This window comes from Dermochelys coriacea, chromosome 2 (assembly GCF_009764565.3).
Source record: "Dermochelys coriacea isolate rDerCor1 chromosome 2, rDerCor1.pri.v4, whole genome shotgun sequence".
NCBI lineage: Eukaryota > Metazoa > Chordata > Testudines > Dermochelyidae > Dermochelys > Dermochelys coriacea.
The window spans coordinates 143,566,913-143,590,965 of NC_050069.1; the positions used below are offsets into that span (position 1 = coordinate 143,566,913).

The 24,053-nt window shown below is 43.6% G+C and overlaps 1 protein-coding gene and 1 non-coding gene across 3 annotated transcripts in view; one reads left to right on the top strand and one right to left on the bottom strand.

Moving 5' to 3' along the window:
* Window positions 1-1,770: 1,770 nt before the first annotated feature.
* On the bottom strand, window positions 1,771-1,839 carry LOC119852355. Its single transcript, XR_005291623.1, has one exon. It is a non-coding gene; the product is annotated as a small nucleolar RNA SNORD123 (small nucleolar RNA).
* An 8,454-nt stretch (window positions 1,840-10,293) lies between these two features.
* SEMA5A (semaphorin 5A) overlaps window positions 10,294-24,053 on the top strand; it is a 627,428-nt gene continuing 613,668 nt past the window's right edge. Inside the window, exon 1 of one of the 2 annotated variants that reach the window (XM_038392658.2) lies at window positions 10,294-11,025. The gene's annotated coding sequence lies outside the window, so the exon portion shown is untranslated. The remainder of the gene's footprint in view (window positions 11,026-24,053) is intronic. The other variant, XM_038392657.2, reaches the window with a different exon arrangement.

Sequence of the window (24,053 nt, forward strand, 5' to 3'; positions counted from 1 at the left end):
TTTTAACCGTGATTAATTTTTTGTAATCGCTTAACAGCCCTACTTTTTTGTTTTGTTTTTTGTTTACTTAAAATCAGTTTGGAATACATTTAAACTAAACTGAACGAAGACACTTTGAAATCAAAATACGAGTGTCCAGTTAACTTAAATTGGTGTAACTTTCCCTATGTGGACATGTGTGATAGAATCTAGCCCTACGTAGGTAGGCTTTTTTTTTTTTTTTTTTTTTTTTTAAATAAATTAAGATAGGTGGGCAACTCTGCAAGATAGAAAGGGATAGTGCAGAGGCACCCAAAAAATGCATTCCAAACCTTTTATTTTTAAATAAAATATCTATTTTAGATTTACATTTAAATAATAGATTTAAATTAGGGCTGTCAAATGATTAAAAAAATTAATCATGATTAATTGCAAGATTTAAAAAGTCTTGATTAGTCACAATTTTAATAAAAGAAATAGTATTTTTCAATTCAGCTTATACAAATACTGTAGTGCAGTCCCTGGCCCCTATGGGCACCCCTCCCCCAGTGCTCTGCTCCCATGGGATCCCCAGCAGTCCATTGCCTCTGGGCCTCACTGGCTCCCCAACCCCACATCACCTCCGGCCTCATTGCCCCCCTGCCCCAGCGCTTAATTTGTATTGAGAGAGGTGCTGGGGCTCAGCCACGACACAAATTCAGCTCTGCTGGCAATGCCGCCATCAGCAACAGCACAGAAGTAAGGGTGGCATGGTATATAGTGTATTGCCACCCTTACTTCTGTGCTGCTGCTGTGACTCATGGTGCCTGGCACTCAGCCTGCGGCTCAAGGCAGGCTCCAGGCTATCACATGGGGGCTACGTCTTGCTGAAGCCCATGGCCATTCTGCAGCCCTCTGGTCACTCCTGGATCACCAAAATCACCATTTCAGATTTTGGGTTGGTGTGAGAGAACATGTCTGTGTGTTGGGGAAGCAATGTCTCTTTAAGCAGAGCACTCAGAAGCCTGGATGCTTTTTCAGCCAGCAGCAACTGCTATCAGCAGCACTCACTCCTCAGTGAAGAGCAGCAGCTGACCGGCTCCACCTGCTCCCTGACCCCAGCTCAGTGGTAACAGGGTACACGGGCAAGGAGAGGGTGACACCTTGACATCAGGCTGGGGAGTGGGGCAGTTTGGCCTGGGGTGGCTCCATGGGGGTGGGAAGCCACCGAGTCCTGTCTCCAGAGGTGTGGGATTTACGCTTGTTTAAAAAAAACAAAAACATTAATTTGTTTTGAGTGAATCGCACGCATTAACTGAGATTGACAGCCCAAATTTAAATCCATGACAGACAATTTTTCAATAAAGATTGGAAGTTTTTCTAAAAGCTATGCTCAAGGAATTATTTTGAGGAAGTTCTGTGGCCAGCGCTATATAGCAGGTCAGACTAGATGATCACAGCATTCCTTTCTGGCCTTAGAATCTATGAATAAATACAATAAGACCATGTCTTAGGTCTCTAACTTTTTTAATTTAAACAAAATCTTCTCACTTCTTTTTAGAGAGCACAGATATAATCAGTTTCTCTTACTGCCATTCATAATAGAAGTTCAGTAGCTGTGTTTCTTCAAGGCACTGTTTATTCTCACCCCAACTTTGTTCTTCATCTCTAAGATGTCAGTTCAGGAAAGTGGCTGAAATGAAAGAGAAATAAACACACACACACACACACACACACACACACACACACACACAAATCATTTGATTGAAGAGACAAATTCCAAAATATTGCTTTTTCCCTAGAAAATATGAAGGTGAATCAGGAAATGGATGGTCTTTTCAAGTCACATGAATCAGTACCCCAGGATTCATCATTTTCACCAGATTTCTTTAAACAGTTATATAAAAATGTATTAACTATCCTAGCTATCATAGATGTTTTAAAATGAAAAATAAGAGGTAATTATTAAAATGAATTTCAAGAACATATTAATATCCATTTCATATAGTTGTGTTGAAAATGCCAGCTTAATGGTATGTGTCAGGATTCACAAAGACATAATACAAAATTATTTATGAAGAACCTTATTTATGAAGAACCCACCATGTGCGGTAGAGCTGGTTTAAAAAATAAATAAATACAGACAATTTATCATTTTGGTCAAAATTTCAGATTTTTCAGAAAACAATTACCATCCTATAAACTGGTTGAAAAACAGCAAAAACATTTAGTCAAATATTTTTGTCAAATTTTTGAAAATGTTCAACCAGCAATATTGTGCAGCAATCTGACCTTTCTCCTATGGTAGAGCAGCTAAATAGTATGAGAGAGAGCAAGGGCTAGTGCACGGGTGGGCAAACCACAGGCCAGATCTGGTCTGCAAGCTCCCACTGGGGAACAGGGTATGGAGCTTGCCCCACTCTGGTGCTCCAGCCGGGGTGTAGAGTAGGGGGCTCCACCACCTGGCTCGGCCCTGCTCCGGCACTCTAGCTGGGGTACCGGGTTGGAGGCCACACCACGCGGCTCCCAGAAGCAGCCACATGGCCCCGCTCCGAGGGTTGGGGGCCGCTCCATGCATAGGAGCTGGAGAAGGGACATGCCACTGCTTCTGGGAGCCACTTGAGGTAAGCACTGTTCGGAACCTGCACCCCTGAGCCTCTCCCCACACCCAACCCCCTGCCCCAACCGTGAGCCCCCTCCTTCTCTCCAAACCCCTTGATCCCAGCCCAGAGCACCCCCTGCACCCCAAACCTCTCATCTCCATCCCCACCTCAGAGCCCACACCCCCATCTGGAACCTGCACCCCTTCCCGCACCCCTGCCCCAGCCCTGATCCCCCTCTCACACTCTGAACCACTCGGTCCTAGCCCAGAGCACCTTCCTACACCCCAAACTCCTCATCCCCAGCCTCACTCCAGGGCCTGCATCCCCAAATAGAGCCCTCACCCCAACCCCAATTTTGTGAGCATTCCTGGCCCGCCATACAATTTCTATTCCCCGGTGTGGTCCTCAGGCCAAAAAGTTTGCCCACCCCTGAGCTAGTGGCTGTTTTTAAATCACCCTGAGTATTGTGATGCTTCTTGGGGGCATCCAGGGCTATAAGGCACCTTACTACTGTGATGGGTTGGATCACAGAAATCCCCTTGGGGCTGCCATCTAATGTGCCAAGACTACTTCTGCCCTGCTTTCCCTGCCAGCTTGGGACTCCAGCATCCTGTCTTGCTGAGCCAGACACACCAGTCAGCTCTAACACAGACCCCGGGTCTGAACCATGTGCCCAGAGCTGCAGACTTAACTGAAAGCAACTTAAGAAATGTTCCTGTCTTTGACACTCAGATGCCCAACTCCCAATGGGGTCCAAACCCCAAATAAATCTGTTTTACCCTGTATAAAGCGTATACAGGGTAAACTCATAAATTGTTCACCCTCTATAACACTGATAGAGAGATATGCACAGCTGTTTGCCCCCCCCAGGTATTAATACATACTCTGGGTTAATTAATATGTAAAAACTGATTTTATTAAATACAGAAAGTAGGATTTAAGTGGTTCCAAGTAGTAACAGACAGAACAAAGTGAATAACCAAGCAAAATAAAATAGAACATGCAAGTCTATGTCTAAGAAAACTGAATACAGATAAAGCCTCATCCTTAGAGGAATTCCAGTAAGCTTCCTTTTACAGACTAGTCTCCTTCTAATCTGGGTCCAGCAATCACTCTCATCCCCTGTAGTTACTGTCCTTTGTTCCAGTTTCTTTTAGGTATCCTTGGGGGTGGAGAGGCTATCTTTTTAGCCAACTGAAGACAAAATGGAGGGGTCTCTCACAGGCTTAAATAGACTCTCTCTTCGGAGTGGGTACCCCCTCCTCTCTCCTATGCAAAGTCCAGCTACAAGATGGAGTTTTGGAGACACATGGGCAAGTCACGTGTCCATGCATGACTCAGAACTTACAGGTAGCAGCCATGGCTCACATGCTAGCTTGAACGTCCTCATGTAGACTTCTTATGTGGACTGGAGCCTCCCAAGATCCATTGTCCCTTAAGTGTTTCTTGATTGGGCATTTAATTCACACATTCCTTTCTCAAGCAGCTGACCAAATGCTTTACAAAGGCTACTTAAAAATCAATCCAGTACACAGCCAATATTCATAATTTCGAATACAAATAGCAGTTTCTGCTTGGCTTCACTTAGATTCCTCGCCTGATTAGGTACAGTCATTTTACTGCTAGCATTGCCTACCTGTTACTGTCATTGGTACTGGCACTATTTTCCTATCCTCCATTGTTCCTCTCTCCATTGCTGTATCCTCTTTTAATTGATTTTCCTCCTACTCAATACCAGAATCAGGCGTGAAAATTATACGAGCATCTCCAAACCATCTCCCCCAAATTCCTAGTTTAAAGCTCTTTTAATCAGTTGTGCCAGCTTCCATCCCAGAAGACTATGTCCCTCGCTAGTAAGGAAGAGTACATCCCATGAGAACAGTCCTCTGTCTGTGAATGTCTCCCAGTGGTCAAACACCCAAAGCCCTCCTTATAGCACCATTGCCTGAGCCATCTGTTGATCATCGTAGTCTTGTTTTGCCTTTGCTGCTCTCCTCCAGGGACTGGTAGAATCTCATGGAAAATCACCTGAGCCCCCATGTCTTTGAGCATCTTCCCCACCCAGGCATATTCTTTCTTGATTCATCCCACTGAAAATCTAGCAGTATCATTTGTTCCCACTTGAAAGACAGTCAGTGGATTCTTTTCTGTTCCCATTAGGATCCTCTTCAGTCTCTGTTTCACATCCTGTAATCTTAACTCCCAGCAGACAACACACCATTCTGTTCTCCAGATCAGCTCTAGTGACAGACCAGTCTGTTGTTCTTATTAGGAAGTCCCCACATCACATACACCTGTTTTTTTCCTGTTGTTGGTGCCCTTCTCCAGCCTTCCCCTTTCTGTTCTTTCTGGCTGCAAGTCCTCTTGTCTTTTGTTCTCACTTGCAATCTTCTGTGGATCATCCTCTATTCTCTATCCTCCTGGGGCTCCAAGCTCTGGCTATCTCCAAGGTCTCTTCTCCTTTTTTTGTAGGACTACCACTTTTCTCTTCTTCCTTGCTCTCCCATCTTCTGTTACTGCCTACCTCTCCCCTTCATTTTCCAGCTCAGCAAACCTCTTCCCGAGCTCTGTTTCTCCTTTGCTAGTTGGTCTTTCTCTCTGCCTTGTTCTTGTAGTCACATGCTTCCAATGGCCACTTTCCTCATCCAGCAGTCTATCCTCACAGTTCACTGGTCCAGCATGCATCTGCAAATCTTAAAGTTTCCCTTCAGCCTCCTCTCTCCTTCCCTCCATCATCTGCTCAAACCCCTTCTAAACTCAACCACAGTTTCTAGCTTCATCTCCAAACCTTCGATCTTCTCTTCCATCAGATCTGTCAGGTGACAATTCATCCAAATGAAGCACCTTTAGGGTATGCACTCCAGAATAATATACATCCCGCAGCTTCCACATCCAGTCTTCTTCATTGTCTCTTCCATTTTTCAGGTCTCTACCACTGCTGCCTCTGTAGCTGTCAGAGTCTTCCCCCCTAAGCTGCTGTCAAGAAGGAAAACCCAAAAACAACCAACAAAAAAACCACACACACCCTCCACCATACTCCGCTTACGAACTCCCACTCAAACTCCCCTGTTTTCAGCTCTCTTTGCTAACTCCTTTCTTATAAGAGACTTAACTACTTAGATATTATCTCTTTATACATTTTGCAATGATTATTATGACCAGTAAGCTACTTGCTCTCAGGAGAGACCTCACATGTGACACTTTGGTGAATTATTATGCAGATATCCAATTCAGGGGATCCCTGTACAGCCCTATGGACCCCCTCTACCAATCAGCATCCAGGGATCCCTGGGTCACAATACCAACGAGTGCTATATTAATAAAGTTTTAATAAAAAACAATGTAAACAATTAGTAAAAAAAAGATTTTAATATGTTTGTTAAATCCTCCTCCTCCTCCCTTGTCCTCTGTTGCTTAGAGAATCTAAATCTTGGGCATACATTTTCCGACACTGTGCTAGTATCTCTTTAAACCTTAAAGCACTACAGACAGATTTACTCATGCATAGACCTCCTCACAGGCAGACTTAAGTAAATCCACTTTCTGTCCTTTCTTTGTCTATCTCTCTACTGTCCCTAGTCAGGCAGAAGATTGACTTCCTCAGTTCCAGTCCCTAACACCTCCTAGTCCCAACTTTTTGTATTGGATAGTGCCTAGAAACCCCAGTCAGAGATCACAGCCCCATTGTACTAGATATTGTACACACAAAAAATAGAAAAGACAGTCTCTCCTTTCAAGAGTTTATTGCAATATATATATGGAAATCACCCTGTCCAATCATGAATTTTTTTGTAATGATTTACTCAACTGTTATTACATGTGGTGACTAGAATTATTTTACATTTTGTAGTTCTCTTTTAAGAGAGTAATATAATGGCCACTTTCATGTAGCTTTTTAATTGAGTCTTTTATTGTGGGTTCCTTAAAACAAAATAAAATGAAAAATAATTGGTCACTATTACTGTTCTTCCATGGATTATATCGGCACCTTAGTGAATGGGTATGAAACACCTGAGATAAAACTCTAATGGATTATTTGCCTGCCAATAGTGGGGGGCACAATGTGGGCAGCCAGCTTCAGCAGTGTTTCTGAGCATGCTCATCCGCGTGAGCATGCTCAGAACAAGCCAAGCAGCAAAACTGGAGGGGCACATGACCCTGTATGCTCCCCCATTAGGGTTGCCAACTTTCTAATTGCACAAAACTGAACACCCTAGCCCTACCCCTTCCCCAAGACCATGCCCCCCACTCACTACATTCCCCCTCCCTTGGTGGCTCGCTCTTCCCCACCCTCACTCAATTTCACTGGGCTGCAGCAGGGGTGGGGGATCTAACTGGGGATGCAGGCTCTGGGGTGTGACCAGAAATGAGGGGTTCAGGGTGCAGGAGGGGGCTCCAGACTGGGGCAGGGAGTTGGGGTGCAAGAGGGAGTGAAGGCTCCGGCTGGGGGTACAGGCTCTGGGGTGGGGCTGGGAATGAGGGGTTTAGGATGCAGAAGGGGGCTCCAGCCTGAGGGGTGGGGCTGAGGGATTTGGAGTGTGGGAGGGGGCTGCGGGTTGGGATGCAGGAGTGGGTATGGGCTCTGGGTTGGTGGTGTGGGCTCTGGGGTGAGGCCAGGGATGAGGGGTTTGAGGTGCAGGAGGGGGCTTCAGGTTTGGGGGGGGCTCAGGGCTGGGGCAGGGGTTTCCCTCGGGCAGCTCCTGGTCAGCTGTGCAGCAGGGCTAAGGCAGGCTCCCTTCCTGTCCTGGCACCGCGCTAGGGTTGCCAGGTGCCCGGTTTTCTACCAGAACGCCTGGTCAAAAAGGGAATCTGGCAGCTCCGGTCAGCACCACTGACAGGCCATTAAAAGTCTGGTTGGTGGGGCAGAGGGGCTAAGGCAGGCTCCCTACCTGTCCCAGCACCGTGCTAGGGTTGCCAGGTGTCCGGTTTTCTACTGTAACGCCCGGTCTAAAAGGGAACCTGGCTGCTCCGGTCAGTACCGCTGACCAGGCAGTGAAAAGTCTGGTCGGTGGTGCATAGCGGCTAAGGCAGGCTCCCTGCCTGCCCTGCCTCCACGCAGCTCTAGGAAGCAGCAGCATGTCCCCACTCAGGCTCCTACACAGACGTTCTGGTCAAAATCTGGACCCCTGGCAACCCTATCTCCCACGCATCACCTGTTTCAGAGGAATCATTATGAATCTCTTATTGCAACGTTCTATTATGGGTCATTGACACAAAAGATTATAACAGCTCTGAAAGTCACTCTTTATGATTTCATCATGTATTTACAGATTCTTTAATACACACAGTGTCAAAAAGATGGGATAGTGTATAGCAGCAATTCTCAAGTGGGGGTCTGTGGCCCCCTGGGGGTCTGCGAGCCCTTTTAGGGGGGCTGTGGGGCCCTGAAGCTGAAACCTGGAGCCCTGAGACCTGAAGCTGGGAGCTGCATAGCTGAAGACCAAGCACTGGCACTACCCAGGGGGCTGAAGCCAGGAGCCATGGAGCAGAATCCTAGGGCCCCGGTGCCCTCTGTGGGGCTAAATCTGGGAGCTGTGGGGCTGAATCTCAGAGCCCCGGGCGTTGGTGCTCCCTGTGGGGCAGAAGCTCTGAGCCCATGGGTGGAGTTGGGGCAGGGAGGCATTGCCCCCCCAAACTGCAGTGTCTTACCGAGAATTGGGCAGTCCCACGGGAAGCTCCACACTCCCCTATCTCCTCCTCTCCCCACACCCCCGAGGCCCTGCCCTTGGCCAGGTGCTGCTCTGACTGGTGCCATGGAGCAAGCAGCTGCGGTGTTTCCCCATCTCCTGCTGGTGCCTGGGTAGCGCATCAGCTCCCAGCCCCTTTGACTGCTCATACAGCTGGTGAGGGGAACCTGGCTTGGGGGCCAGCAGAGCCCTCAGGGAGCAGCGACAGCGGGGGCGGGATGGGACTTCTGGCACACAACCCTTAGCTACCCACTCCCTGCACCCTGAGCTACTATCTCTGCCTGCACACAGTCCCAGCTACCCTGCCCCACTAGCTACCTCCTGCTTGCACCTGAGCAATTTTCAAACTGTTTGAGCTAAACCCCCCACCTTTGAGTTATAATTTTTGGTTGCCCCCTCCCCCCGAACTCAGACAAGCTGGGTGGCCTGCTGAGCTGAGTCAGGGGGTGGAGGTGGCACTCCCTCCCCAGACCCTACCATGTGGAGCTGGCCCAGGCTCCACTGTCCCCTGCCCTGCCCCCCAATAGAAGTCAAACTATGCTTCTGCCCGAGGGACCCCTCCCTGCCCAGCCCAGAGCCCTCCCCCACCATGGGCCCTGGAGTTTTTATAGCGTGGTGGTGGGGGTTCTGAAATAAAAAAGTTGAAAACCCCTGCTCTGGGAACTCAATAAAAGTCTAGGTATTAACAATCCTTTTGGTATTTTTATTGGATGAAGTACTTGCATGTACAGTGACTACTTTTCTAAGTTAATATACTTGTGATTTTGTTTTTAAAGATTCAGAAAAAATAGTATATATTCCAGAGTTTAAAAAGTAAAGCTGTTGTAAGAGGTGAAGATTTACAGAAATCACCAGAATACAGGATATTTATATATCTATAATTTAATATACATCCAAATGATTAAGCTTTATTTTTAAAAAAAATGACATCTGATTGGGTGAGTGTTTCTGTGACAAAGTTTAAAATTTGATGTTTTTTTTTATATTAAATATATCATTGCCTGAGATTAAGGAATTATGAAGAAAATGCCACACTCTATGAAATAGCTTAGCTGATGCCTCTGAAATCAAACCTTATTGTAGTTAAAGGAAACTGTCTGGGTTATAGAGATGTAACTGAAATCAGAGTTTGGCCCTTACCATTTTTATCTTTATATTGGGTTTCATATCAATAAACAGCCAGTAAAAACGCTGAAGCTTGGGAACTTACATTATTTCTGACAAACATGAACTTTCATATTCATTAATCTGTCCCATGAGCGAGTTTCTTATATAAAAAGTAAGCCAAAGTGGTGTTTCACCTTGTGGAGTTTCAGGCGATTTGAATTCCTACCATTTTGGATTGCAAGCAGCTTTTGATTATAGTTGTTTTCATTGAGTCTAATATTGTAGGGCTCTTGTTCGCTGGATCCGTTCCATGCTTTTGTTTTATATGTGAAACTTTAACAAACAACAACAACATTTTACACTTTTAAACCGAGGCAGTCTTGCAGACGGTAGAAGTGGTTTACTTTGCACTGTGGTTTAGAGAAACGTGCCAACGCTTCTGGAAAAGCGATGAGTGAACTTCGATGGCCTTACTTTAAAACAAGCAAATATGCGGAGTGAGAGGAAAAACACCAGGGCGCATTAGTTTGCTACGTGTAACAGAAAGGGCATGCACCGAAACCGTAACAAGCGTGCAGTCCCCGCTAGCGCACACGTACCTGAGCAGTAGGATGCTTGCGAGTCTATCCCGCAGGAGAGTCAGTGCCACGTCTCACTGTCCCACTCACTCTCCCTGGGACCTTTATAGTGCCCTAGCCCGAGGCCTAAAAATAGCCTTTCAGCAGCCCGCCGCTGCCCACAAGGGGGCGGAGGCCCAGCTCGGGCTCGGGGAGGTGAGCGACCTGTCACACGCAGGCGTTGGGGAAGGCGGGGGGAAGGGCAGAGCGAGGGGTGCGCGCTCTACCACCGCCTGCAGGGAGCAGTGTCTGCGGGGCGGGCTGCGCGCGGCTGGCACGGGACGGGCAGGGGCTGGGGCTGGGGCTGGGGCTGCGAGGGGAGTGCGCCGCCCGGGGGCCTCAGGGGCGGGGGAGAAGCGGGCGGCCGGGGCTCCGGTTTCACCCCCTGCCTGGCCCCGAGAAGCGGCGTGTGCACGCGCGGGGGGAGGAGGCTCCGCGCCCAGCCAGGCCTGCAGGGGGAGTCGGCGAGAGACGCTGGCACAGGCACACGGCTCTCCGGCTGCCCGCCCGGACTCCCCGTGGCCGGGGCGCTCTCGCACAGCTCCCCACCCGCCCGCGGGCTGCCAAGCCGCCAGGAAGCCCGGGACGCAGGCAGGGCGGCTGCTGCTGCCGCCGAGCGAGGGGAGAGCAGCGGCCGGTGTCCGGGTCTCGGTCTCCTTCTCCTCCCGCGGGATCACCAGGCGCCTCCTCGGGGAATCCTCTCCTCGCTTTATATGCTGCCCCCCCGGCTCTGGATTTATAGGCAGTTTCCCCCTGCGTATTCACCCCCCTCCTCCCAGGGACTGCCCGGCGGAGGGCCGCCTCTCCCCTGCCTGACCCAGCTGTGTGCCTTTGGCTCTTGCCATCCCCTTCCGGGGGCGCCCAGACGGACCCGGAGCCCCCCTGAGCCCCGAAGCGCTAGGGGGCCGGGCTGGCGCATCACCTGCCGAGCCGCTCCTCACTCTGCCTCTGCTGCGTGCTGGGATTTGTTGTGCTTTAGTTTGGGGTCTGTCGGCTCGCTCTGATCCGAGCCGATTCCGAGAAGCAGCCTCAAGGTATGAATTCTCTGCTGCGGTGAGTAAACATTGAAAGCTGCTCAACCAGTTGCAACTTCTGGGTGGCCCACAATTATACTGTGTGCTGGGGTGGGGGAGATGGGAGAGATGAACACTAAACATTTCTGTGACTTGGCTTCCCTCCCCCGTGCGGGATCTGAACATCACTGTGGTGGGCTGGCAACTTAAACATCCTTAAAGATAAAACTCACCTCCCCAGCCCCCTTACCCAGCCACCCCAATTCTCTCGAGTTGTTCTCCCCTCTGCAGGACACCAGCTTCCGCCATTTGAAGAGCCAGAGAAGGGCTGGTGGGGACAGGCTTGATTGCACAGCAGCTGTGTATCAAACTCGGTTTGACTAAGTGACCAAGCACAGTGAGGGGCTGTTTTTAAAGGGGTGTGATGTTTTTACTGTGGTATAGGCTGCAGCTGTCCTGGGGGCTAGGAAGGGATGGGAGTTTCTTATTTGGAGGGATGATTGGGTCACAGGGTGCACCTGCAATTTGCTCAACACCTAAATCCAGGGAACCTCTACCCCACCCCCGTTCCTGTTGTATTTCTGTTAGTTGTGAGTCTCGATCCAGGATTTAGGGTGAAGGAAGCACCGTGTGCTGATCAGTGGAAAGGGGGCCGTAGGGTCTCCAGAGAGGGCTAGTAGGGGGAGAGTAGCAGAAAAACTGTCGGTGGATGTTGCATCAATGCCCAGTAACGGTCCGGATTTCCCCCACCCCCATAGATCCATGTTCTGAGCACATACTCTGTTCCAGTGCAAACAGGGCTCTTTGCTCAGGTGTGATGCAGCTCCTGCCAATGTGTTTCCTATGACTGGGCACCTTTGCTCTTTGCTTTACTTACTCCAGGTTGTATTGGTGATTTTGTTTCTGGAGTGGGGAGCCTGACTTTACTCTTTGCCATAGTTGTATGGCACCGGTAGGGGGCGCAGGAGGGCTCCGCTCGAGGTGGTTGAATGCTCCAGCCACTTTTTAGAGAAATCAGCGAGCGGTCTGGGGTCACCATCACAGGGGACAGAGGGCAAAACTCGCAACTGGTTCCCATTAAGCAGAACCTACCTTGTTAAGTATCTAGCACAGATACCTAAGAGGGAGAGAAACAAGAGATGGCAAATAGAGAGTCCATTTAGTGCTGTTACAAAACAGGAGTTAACTCTTTAGCCAAGTTTCAGAGTAGCAGCCGTGTTAGTCTGTATTCGCAATAAGAAAAGGAGGACTTGTGGCACCTTAGAGACTAACACATTTATTTGAGCATAACGAAATAAATGTGTTAGTCTCTAAGGTGCCACAAGTCCTCCTTTTCTCTTTAGCCAAGACAATGAAAACAAACAGCAAAACTCCATGTCTTTAAAACTGATAGAAGCTAATCGTATTTCTCTCCTCAACCTCTCCAAGTACATTCAAAACCTCTCATCCCAACCTTCTGCTGCATTTTACATTTTGGTTATAATTTAATTGATTAAGGTAAATGATCCTGAAGTAAACACCTTCATCTGCCTCAGGTTGGAATAGAATATATATACATATAGAAAAATGTCTGGGGATTTTTTTTTGTCACCTCTTTAGTGTTATTTCAGTGTATTGTATATCTTCTTATTTATGACAGTCAAAAAGAAATGGGTGGAGGGCAAGGGAAGCTATCATGGAAAGTAATTGGATATTATACAAATGGATATTTGGACATTTACAAATAATACTAGTTGCTACTGTATATGAATTTTAATATTCTTGTACTGCATCTATTATTTAATTTGATAAATGACAGTAGTTCTGGTCTGTTATATAAACCTGTATTTTGACACCTTTTAAAGAGTACATTTTGAGTTAATGGTCCATGATACACTGAACGAGACATCGCGGTCTGTTGTGTAAATCCTTCTTGCATGGATTATTACCCTGAGAGATGGTAGCCGTTATAGTTTCTCATATTAGTCCAGATGCCAAGCATGCGCACCAAGTTCACATATTAAAAATCCTTATGACATTTTTCATTGAAAAAAAGCAGTGTTCACGCTCATTCAGTAAACAGCTCAGGGATGGATGGATGGATTTATTCAAAGGCAGCATGGAGTATGGAGCCTGAAAGGTTACAACTGAAAAAAGGAGCAGTAGCTATTGTTAGGAGCACACTTACATAGTTAAAAATAGTTGAACAGATTTTTTTAAAATAAACAACATTTTGTAAAGCAAAGCAAACACTAAACATTCTTGGACTGAGTTCTTGTATGCCAGACTCCAGCCTGAAGCAAAAATTTTCAGCCCAGTTAAAAACTCTGTAAAAGTATGATTTATAAGGGAAATGGGACTTCAATTTTAACTCTAGCATCTGGAGTATTCCTCAGTCTTTGCATGGGTAAAATGAAAGATTTTGACAAATTTCTGTATTCTTTAGGGTAGGTGATGATAATATATTTTTATTACTTTTTCTAATGGAATCTCCTCATTACTCATGTTAGTGGTGAATAGCTGTGTAAACTCTCACAGAGAGCAAAGACTTTGCTCTGATGGGTGCCATTTTACTTTTCTGTTCAAGAGATAGTTCAGAACTAGAAAATGTAAACTCTTGCCATTAAGTTATACTTTTCCCTTAGGAAGTTTTCACATAGTGTTCTGAAGAAGCTGAATGTATTAATATCAACAGTCTACACCATGTTTTAAATCTTCTCCCATTATCAGTTTGCTAAAATATGTGCAAGTAGCAGTTTCCTGTGTACCTTGTAAAGTCAAAAACCTTGGCTATTTCAAGTTCATTGAGCTAATTTGCAGTCATATAGACCTGTACCGTCACAAATATGTACCATTGTAGTTGAATAACAGCTCTAGTTTTAAGCTTGTTTAATCAGATATTTAACCAAATGGGGTAATAACAGGGTTTTATGTCTGTTGTTATTACTGTCGTATAGAATTATATTATTATTGTGTTTTGTGTTATCAGGTTGCTGGAATTTAGTAATAATGTAAAAGAAAACATTGCTTCTTAATAAATAAAATATATAAAATATAAGTTGCAAAGAATACAACAAAAACATCTTAGCATCTCCACTTCATCAGTTAGAAACTAATTACAGTAAGGGATTCAACAGATGGAATTGGAGAGTTACTTGGATATACAAGGTCAGATCTTCAACTGGATTCTAATCCTTCAAATATTATTAAAGCTAATGTTAAAAAAATTATATAATACACAGGTTAAGAAAACAGTGTCTGTACATATTGGTTTAGTGTTTAGATTATCTACAAATACAAAGTTTGTTTTAAAAATCATAAGGTACATAACAATAACCCAAATTTAGGTGAATAAATTTAACAATGCAGTTTAGATATTAGCATCCAAGTATTTGGGTATATCACTCATAAAAAGTTACACAGAGAGTTGATTGTGGAAAGCAAAATATTTCAATGAATGAAGATTGTCCTTCATACTACATACATGGTCAACTTTAAGCCTGGGAGAACAGTTCCATTGATGGTGATGCTTAAAGCTAACATCAGAGGAGCTATGCTGATTTGTACTGGATGAATTACACCAGTGATAATCAGACTGAGGCTCGCGAGCTGCAAGTGGTTCTTTAATGTGTGGCTCTTTGTATCACATGATATTAAAACACTGTGTGATTTAATTATTAACCAGTCTAAGTTATTAACCAACTAGGATGTTTTTTCTATGTTATTAATCAATTGAAATTGATAAAATAATTATACTTGATCATCATTTTGCTTTGAGAATTTTTATATATATACATATATATAATGTGTATATATATATACATTTCCCGTCATACTGTTTAAATATGAATATATAGTACTATAGTAAATGAAACACTGAATTCACACTACTGTGGCTCTTTTTGGTAATGTTGATTATTAATTTGGCTCCTGAACCACTGAGGTCTGAGTATCATTAATTTACACCCATAGTATATGTGTGTGGTCTACGATCAAATGAATTAGACTGAAGCAATAGCTACTATTCAATACTTTGTGATAAGAGTTTCAGTGTACTAAATATGTACATATTTATTATATAGTATAATATGATATAATGTAGTATAATATAATATTATTACTATTTTTTTAAAAGAAGCTTGATTATAACATATGAACTGTAAAATTATATCATCTCGATTTGTTATATTTTGACCATTTTTTCTGAAACTGTTGCCATAGTTACTGAGATAAATTGGTATGATAATTAAAAATAAGAATCACTGAGGAAGTTCTTATATTTTTTCCATAAAATATTTGTAGAAATATATAATTTGAGTCTCTGTCAGTGCTGTTTCACCAAATAATTGTCTAATTTGGCTTAATCAGTCCCTTTCTCCCTCTTCTCCTTCTCTGGCTTATACTTCACATTCCTTCTTGACACCAAGTTGTAAAATACAGTACATACACATTTTATCTTTCTAATTTGTCTTTGTAAACTATAACTGACTTAAAAGAATGAGTGTTTTATCAACCATATCCAAACATATTTCAGACTGAGCCCTCTGTGACATACACCTTTTGTCAGCTGTTCATGGTAGGCTAGTTTTAATTTCTAGCCTGCAGCATTGCATAAATAACCTGCAAAAGACAGGTGGCAGTCTGCTATTTTGAATCCCTCCAGAAATCTTATGAATCTTGCCGCTTGAACTGTACTATGCAGGTAAAGTTGGGTCTTACGCAGAAAATAAGACACAGCCTTTTAAGAAATGCAACTTGCTAAGTAAATGCATCCCTTTGTTTTTATGGGGGAATTAGCCAGGTGGAGGCTAACTATTGCATGTGGCAGAAATAACAACTATAAACGTAAATTGGAATTGAGGTTTGAAATCTTTAAGACTTTGTTGCTAGCACTCTGTAGTTTTGATAGAGCACCTCTTTTTGTTGTTGTTCAAAATTTGAAAAAAATTCAAATTTTTCTTCCAGTATAGGCTTTATTGTAATATTTATTTTCTAATTTGTATTGCCACCCATCATCTAACATCTAGGGAGCTTTACTATTTATAAAAAGCAGTCATTTGCAGTATAAGGAAAAGAAATGGAATACTCTAATATAGTAGATAGTTGTATTTACACAATTAATCTTGGTTATCTAAAGAGTTCTAGTGCTAAGAAATCTACACTTGCATTCCACAGTGTATTAGAAAGCCAAGGAACTTCAAAGAAGAAGTTATGTGTAGTGGTAAAATGTTGGGAATGGAATTAACCTTCTGTTTGGAAAGCGCTGAAAACTCTTGGAAAACAAATTCTTGTTAAAGGAAAAGGAGTACTTGTGGCATCTTAGAGACTAACAAATTTACTAGAGCATAAGCTTTTATGGGCTACAGCCCACTTCATTGGATGCATAGAATGTGTGTGTGTGTGTGTGTGTGTGTGTGTGTGTGTTATATACACAGAGAGAGAGAGAGAGAGAGAGAAGGTGGAAGTTGCCATACAAACTGTAAGAGGCTAATTAATTAAGACAGGTTTCAGAGTAGCAGCCGTGTTAGTCTGTATTCGCAAAAAGAAAAGGAGTACCCGTGGCACCTTAGAGACTAACAAATTTATTAGAGCATAAGCTTTCGTGAGCTACAGCTCACTTCATCGGATGCATTTGCATCCATTTCATCCATTGCATTTCATCCGATGAAGTGAGCTGTAGCTCACGAAAGCTTATGCTCTAATAAATTTGTTAGTCTCTAAGGTGCCACGGGTACTCCTTTTCTTTTTGCGAATTAAGATGAGCTGTTATCAGCAGTAGAAAAAAACTTGTGTAGTGATAATCAAGATAGCCCATTTAGACAGTTTACAAGAAGGTGTGAGGATATTTAACATGGGGACATAGATTCAATATATGTAATGACCCAGCCACTCCCAGTCTCTATTCAAACCCAAGTTAATGGTATCTAGTTTGCATATTAATTCAAGCTCAGCAGTTTCTCATTGGAGTCTGTTTTTGAAGCTTTTCTGTTGGAAAATTGCCACCCTTAAATCTTTTAGTGAGAGACCAGAGAAGTTGAAGTGTGCTCCTACCGGTTTTTGAATGTTATGACTCCTGATGTCAGATTTGTGTCCATTTATTCTTTTGCATAGAGACTGTCTGGTTTGGCCAATGTACATGGCAGAGGGGCATTGCTGGCACATGATGGCATATATCACATTGGAAGATGTGCAGGTGAATGAGCCCCTGATGGCGTGGCTAATGTGATTAGGTCCTATGATGGTGTCACTTGAATAAATATGTGGACAGAGTTGGCACTGGGCTTTGTTGCAAGGATAGGTTCCTGGGTTATTGTTTTTATTGTGTGGTGTGTGGTTGCTGGAGAGTGCAATCCAAACTCTTTCTAATCACAATGTAAATTAACTTAAATAGTTTTGAAGGAAAAATTATGAAAATGATTTATCTCATAAAGTTTTAATTTTGCTATAAAGTATGAGATGCACTCCCATTTTCAAACTATCTATTAACTATTACACAACTTTTGTAAAACAGAATAGAAACAACTCCTTTACATATTGCTGTTTCCCAATTCCTATTTTAAAATCACTAATTTACAAACAATGTATACAGGAACCTAAGGATTTAGAATTCCATTAACAGTTGGAAGAAGAACTATCACGGTTTGCATAGTTATGAAATAAAGTAATAAAATAAATGTAGTGAATAAATCACTTGAAAGGCATTCATGAAGTAGCTGTATCCTCAGAATATAGTTTACAGCAGGGATCAGCAACTTTTGGCACGCAGCCCGCCAAGGTAAGCCCCCTGCCGGGCCGGGCCGGTTTGTTTACCTGCCGAATCCACAGGTTTGGCTGATCGCAGCTCCCACTGGCCACGGTTCGCTGCTCCAGGCCAACGGAGGCTGCGGGAAGCAGCGGCCAGAACATCCCTCGACTGTGCTGCTTTCTGCAGCCCCTATTGGCCAGGAGCAACAAACTGCGGCCATTGGGAGCCACGATCGGCCAAACCTGCAGATGCGGCAGGTAAACAAATGGGCCCGGCCCGCCAGGGGGCTTACCCTGGCGGGCCATGTGCCAAAGGTTGCCGATCCCTGGTTTACAGTGTTTGAAATCTTTACTATGTGTTAAATAGATAATTATTGGATATTGTCGTTACGTCAGCTTTTGTTTGAATTGGTACACAAATTGTGATCTAAAGAGTGCTAAAATTGCTGCCCTCCATTTCATTATATCTAAGGCCCTTTCTGAGGCTTTACCTGATTGTGAGTGAATTGGGTTCTAAAATGTTTTGATCAGCCAGAAGAGACAGGGTTATATTGTAACCCGTGTTTAAAAAAACACAGTTTAAAAAGTGTGTTTAAAAAACAAATTCTGTCTAAATGGAGAGTGACAGCTAAGATGGAACTTGGTCTTTGATTAGAACCAGGTTCACCCCCAATCAAATACATTATAATTTATAAGCATATTATACTTGATTGTAAGGCCTATGTAAACAGCCTTGGGTAAGGAGATACCGCGTGGAATTAAATTTTTCTAATATGTTAGAGACCCAGTCTTCTGGCCCACACTAATGACTCTGAAATATTTGATATTTTCTATTGCTGGTGAATTCTACACAGGATGACATAAGTATAAGTAAATATTAAAGTTGTATACATTTATTTTTCAATAAAAAACATGTATATTTGTGTTGCCATTTTCAAAAGCACTCAGCGTTGGCATAACACTGTTCTTGTTGAAGTCACTCAGACTTCAATAGGCCAGTGATGAGCACTTTTGAAAATCCCAAGCACAGAGGATAAAGAAGGGTGGCTCATGGCAAGTTGTCCATATGACTTTTGGGTTGACAAAATTTGGATGCTCCTGATTTAGGGGGTACATTTCTAGAAAAGAGGTTAATAATAACAAGTGGATGAAGAAAAATATAATGGTTGAAGGTTGGGGGTCAATATTTTACAGGGTGAAATGGTAGTTGCATTGTTCTCCACAGTCAATAAAGACAGGTTTCAGAGTAGCAGCCGTGTTAGTCTGTATTTGCAAAAAGAAAAGGAGTACTTGTGGCACCTTAGAGACTAACAAATTTATTTGAGCATAAGCTTTCGTGAGCTACAGCTCACTTCATCGGATGCATTTGGTGGAAAAAACAGAGGAGAGATTTATATACACACACAGAGAACATGAAACAATGGGTTTATCATACACACTGTAAGGAGAGTGATCCTTACAGTGTGTATGATAAACCCATTGTTTCATGTTCTCTGTGTGTGTATATAAATCTCTCCTCTGTTTTTTCCACCAAATGCATCCGATGAAGTGAGCTGTAGCTCACGAAAGCTTATGCTCAAATAAATTTGTTAGTCTCTAAGGTGCCACAAGTACTCCTTTCCTTTTTACAGTCAATAAACTAATGGTTTCCTTTGACAGTTCTTTAGTTTTCTAGTTTATATGTTCTGAGTAAGTGAAATCATGATGTGGATTGTTCTGGAAGAATTATGAGGATGAATGAAGAAGATTGTAAATGAAGAAGGCTGTTTTCTGCCTCCTGACACTGGGAAATGCCTTCCACTCAAGATCCATGGAATTTAGAGTTTAGTTATAGGTATGTTCCTAGGTGGGAAGACCAAGGAGCTGGGAACCAGCCACTGGACGATCTGCTCCCATCTGCAGAGTGCAGTTTACAGCCTCTTTTGAAAGAGGGATTATGATGTAGATGCCAGGGCCAGAGCCACACTGCCAATGTGCAGTAAACCCAGAGGTCTGCATGAAGGAGTTAAGCCCTCACAGAACTAGGCCAGAATCCATGCAATTTTGCCTGGATTTCCTAATAGATTCACCATGTTTTCTGGTTTATTGGTCTCATTGTTTTTCTCCTTGGCACGAGCCCACACTTCTTGTTCTGAGGTTTAGAAGTGCTTTTAATTCTGTGAACACCAACCTGTACAGTCTGGGTCTCATGCTTTCCCCATTTTGTGTTTTTATCAGCTACAGGATAAATGTGGTCAATAACTGGAAGAGAAGAGATATCAAGCCTTTAAGTTTGGAGTAATGGGTTTTTGTAGGGGTTTGTTTGTTTTTTAACTTTGAATTTATAAAAATCTCTGGATGGATAAAACATGAGTGGCCTTACTGCGTCACACAAAAGGTCCATCTAGCCCAGTATCCTGTCTTCCGACAAAAACGACAAGTCCTTGTGGCACCTTAGTGACTGACAAATTTATTTGAGCATAAGCTTTCGTGGGCTAGAACTTATGCCCAAATAAATTTGTTAGTCTCTAAGGTGCCACAAGAACCCCTTGTTGTTTTTGCTGTTAGACTAACATGGCTACCACTCTGAAACCTGTCTTCCAATAGTGGCCAGTGCCAGGTGCCCCAGAGGGAATGAAGAGAACAAGTAATCATCAAGTGATCCATCCCCTGTCACTCATTCCCAGCTTTTGGCAAACTGGCTAGGGAAATCATTCCTGCCCATACTGGCTAATAGCCATGGATAGATCTATCCTCCATGAATTTATCTAGTTCTTTATTAAACCCTGTTATGGTCTTGGCCTTCACAACATCCTCTGGGAAGGAGTTCCACAGCTTGACTGTGCGTTGTGTGAAGAAATACTTCCTTTTATTTCTTTTAAAACTGCTGCCTATTAATTTCATTTGGTAACCCCCTAGATCTTGTGTTATGAGAGGTAGTAAACAACACTTCCTTATCTACTTTCTCTACACCAGTCTTGATTTTATTGACTTCAATCATATCCCACCTTAGTCATCTTGGGGCATGGGTCACTTGCTGGAGGATTCTCTGTACCTTGAAGTCTTTAAACCATGATTTGAGGACTTCAATAGCTCAGACATAAGTGAGAGGTTTATTGCAGGAGTGGGTGGGTGAGATTCTGTGGCCTGCATTGTGCAGGAGGTCAGACTAGATGATCATAGTGGTCCCTTCTGATCTTAATGTCTATGAGTCTTTTTTCCAAGCTGAAAAGTCCCAGTCTTGTTGATCTCTCCTCATATGGAAGCCATTCCATACCCCTAATCATTATTGTTGCCCTTTTCTGAACCTTTTCCAACTCCAATATATCTTTTTTGATGTGATGCAACCACATCTGCACGCAATATTCAAGATGTGGGCATACCATAGATTTTCTGTCCTATTATCTATCTCTTTCTTAATTGTTCCCAGCATTCTGCTTTTTTGACTATCGCTGCACATTGAGTGGATGTTTTCAGAGAACTATCCACAATGACTCCAAGATCTCTTTCCTGGGTGGTAACAGCTAATTGAGACCCAATCATTTTATGTGTATAGTTGGGATTATGCTTTCCCATGTGCATTACTTTGCATTTATTAACACTGAATTTCATCTGCGATTTTGTTGTCCAGTCACCCAGTTTTGAGAGATCCTTTTGTAGCTCTTTGCAGTCTGCCTGGGTCTTAAATATCTTGAGTAATTTTGTATCATCTGCAAATTTTGCCACTTCACTGTTTACCCCTTTTTCCAGATCATTTATGAATATGTTGAATAGGCCTGGTCCCAGAACAGACCCTAGGGGACACCACTATTTGCCTCTCTCCATTCTGAAAACTGACCATTTTTACCTATCCTTTGTTTCCTATCTTTTAACCAGTTACCAGTCCATGAGAACACCTTCCCTCTTATGCTGTGACAGCTTACTCTGCTTAAGAGCCTTTGGTGAGGGACCTTGTCAAAGGCTTTCTGAAAATCTAAGTACACTATATCCACTGGATCACCTTTGTCCACATACTTGTTGACCCCCCTCAAAGAATTCTAGTAGACTGGTGAGGCATGATTTCCCTTTACTAAAGCCATATTGACTCTTTCTCAACAGATTATGTTCATCTATATGTCTGATAATATTGGATACAGATGAACTTTCTTTGCTCAAAATTATGGAGAGGCAGCAACCTGTCTACGGTTAAGATTGCAACTAGCTTCCTTTTAAAGCCCCATTTTTGCTCTTCTATTTATAACTTTGGCATGGAAAATTCTTCATCCTGAAAATTTCCAAATTTCATCTGAAGGCAAAGGAGATTGTACATTAGAGTTTGAAGAAAAGTAATCTAATTGTTATTAAGCTACAGGCAATTAAAAACTTACTCTGATTTGACAGTTGATTTGTGTCTACTGTTTCTTTGTCTTCCAATCTTGATATGGGAGGTTTTTAGAATGCCTTTAGCAGGAGCATGATTGTGCACTAAATGCATGTGTGAGCATGTTGCCAGTTATATAGGCTGTTTGCATGGTAGACATATAAGGGTCTTTTTATAGCTGGCTGCTGCTAAGTTTCTTCCTTTAGGTCAAGTGGTAGAGGTTATATATCACAACTGTCCCTTCAGACAGTTAAAACAAGTTTCTAGCATGTTGTGTAGACATGGGATATTGTATTTTATACAATACCTGGAAATATGAGAATCCCATGACCTCACAGAGATCTGATTAAATTATCCTTTGAAAGTAAATTATCTGATTAATTTAGCCCATTGTTGTGATTCATTTGTGAACTGTTTCTAATTTCTACATATGTATTTGTTAGTATTGCTAGATAATTTACACATATTGATTTCACCCTACCGCAGTGTCCCTAAGGTGACCACTCACCCTAAATTGGGTGGGACAGTCCCAAAATATACATTTCAAGTCCCAGTCCCGGGCTGACTGACTCTGGGACAGCATTTGTTCTGGATTCCCTGCAGTGCCACTCCATGCCTGCCCAAGGCTCGGGGTGACACCAGCCTCTTCCTCGTTGGGGGGCTAAAGTGGGCCGTAGTCTGGCCCCCCTTCTCCTTCTCCTCCCCCTGAAGCCCCACCCCTGGCCAGAAGCTGGAGCTGGGCATTAGTAAGAGCCACCCAGAGAGCCTGGACCACTGTGGGGAGTCCCTCCTACAGGCCGGGGGCTGCTCTTGGGCACCCTGCCCAGTGCAGGTGGAGGGTCTGGGGCTCCCTACAGCTGCCTGGGCTTCCTGAGTGGCTCTTACCACTACCCAGCTTCTGGCTTGGCCAGGGGCAGGCCCTCAGGGGTAAGAGGAGGAGGAGGGACTGGGCCACAGAGCGGTGGGCAGGGGGAGGGCACCTGCATGTGTCCTGTTTTTGCATTTTGAAAAGGTGGTCACCCTAAGTGTCCCCCAAACAATTGAAAGCTGAGTCCTCTTCCCTTCACCTTTATAAAAATGACACCAGACATCAACGTTATCCTCCTACAACCCATGCAACTCCATGGGTGTTATTGTAAAAGCCTAAAGAAAAGGAGTACTTGTGGCACCTTAGAGACTAACAAATTTATTAGAGCATAAGCTTTCGTGAGCTACAGCTCACTTCATCGGATGCATTTGGTGGAAAAAACAGAGGAGAGTTTTATATACACACACACAGAGAACATGAAACAATGGTTTTATCATACACACTGTAAGGAGAGTGATCACTTAAGATAAGCCATCACCAACAGCAGGGGTGGGAAAGGAGGAAAACCTTTCATGGTGACAAGCAAGGTAAGCTAATTCCAGCAGTTAACAAGAATATCAGAGGAACAGTGGGATGGTATCTGGGATATCATCATAGGGCCTTATCACATCAGCCACACTATCAGAGGCTCGTTCACCTGCGCATCTACCAATGTGATATATGCCATCATGTGCCAGCAATGCCCCTCTGCCATGTACATTGGCCAAACTGGACAGTCTCTACGTAAAAGAATGAATGGACACAAATCAGACGTCAAGAATTATAACATTCAAAAACCAGTTGGAGAACACTTCAATCTCTCTGGTCACTCGATCACAGACCTAAGAGTGGCTATACTTCAACAAAAAAGCTTCAAAAACAGACTCCAAGGAGAGACTGCTGAATTGGAATTAATTTGCAAACTGGATACAATTAACTTAGGCTTGAATAGAGACTGGGAGTGGATGAGTCATTACACAAAGTAAAACTATTTCCCCATGGTATTTCTCCCTCCCACCCCACCCCCCACTGTTCCTCTGATATTCTTGTTAACTGCTGGAATTAGCCTACCTTGCTTGTCACCATGAAAGGTTTTCCTCCTTTCCCCCCCCTGCTGCTGGTGATGGCTTATCTTAAGTGATCACTCTCCTTACAGTGT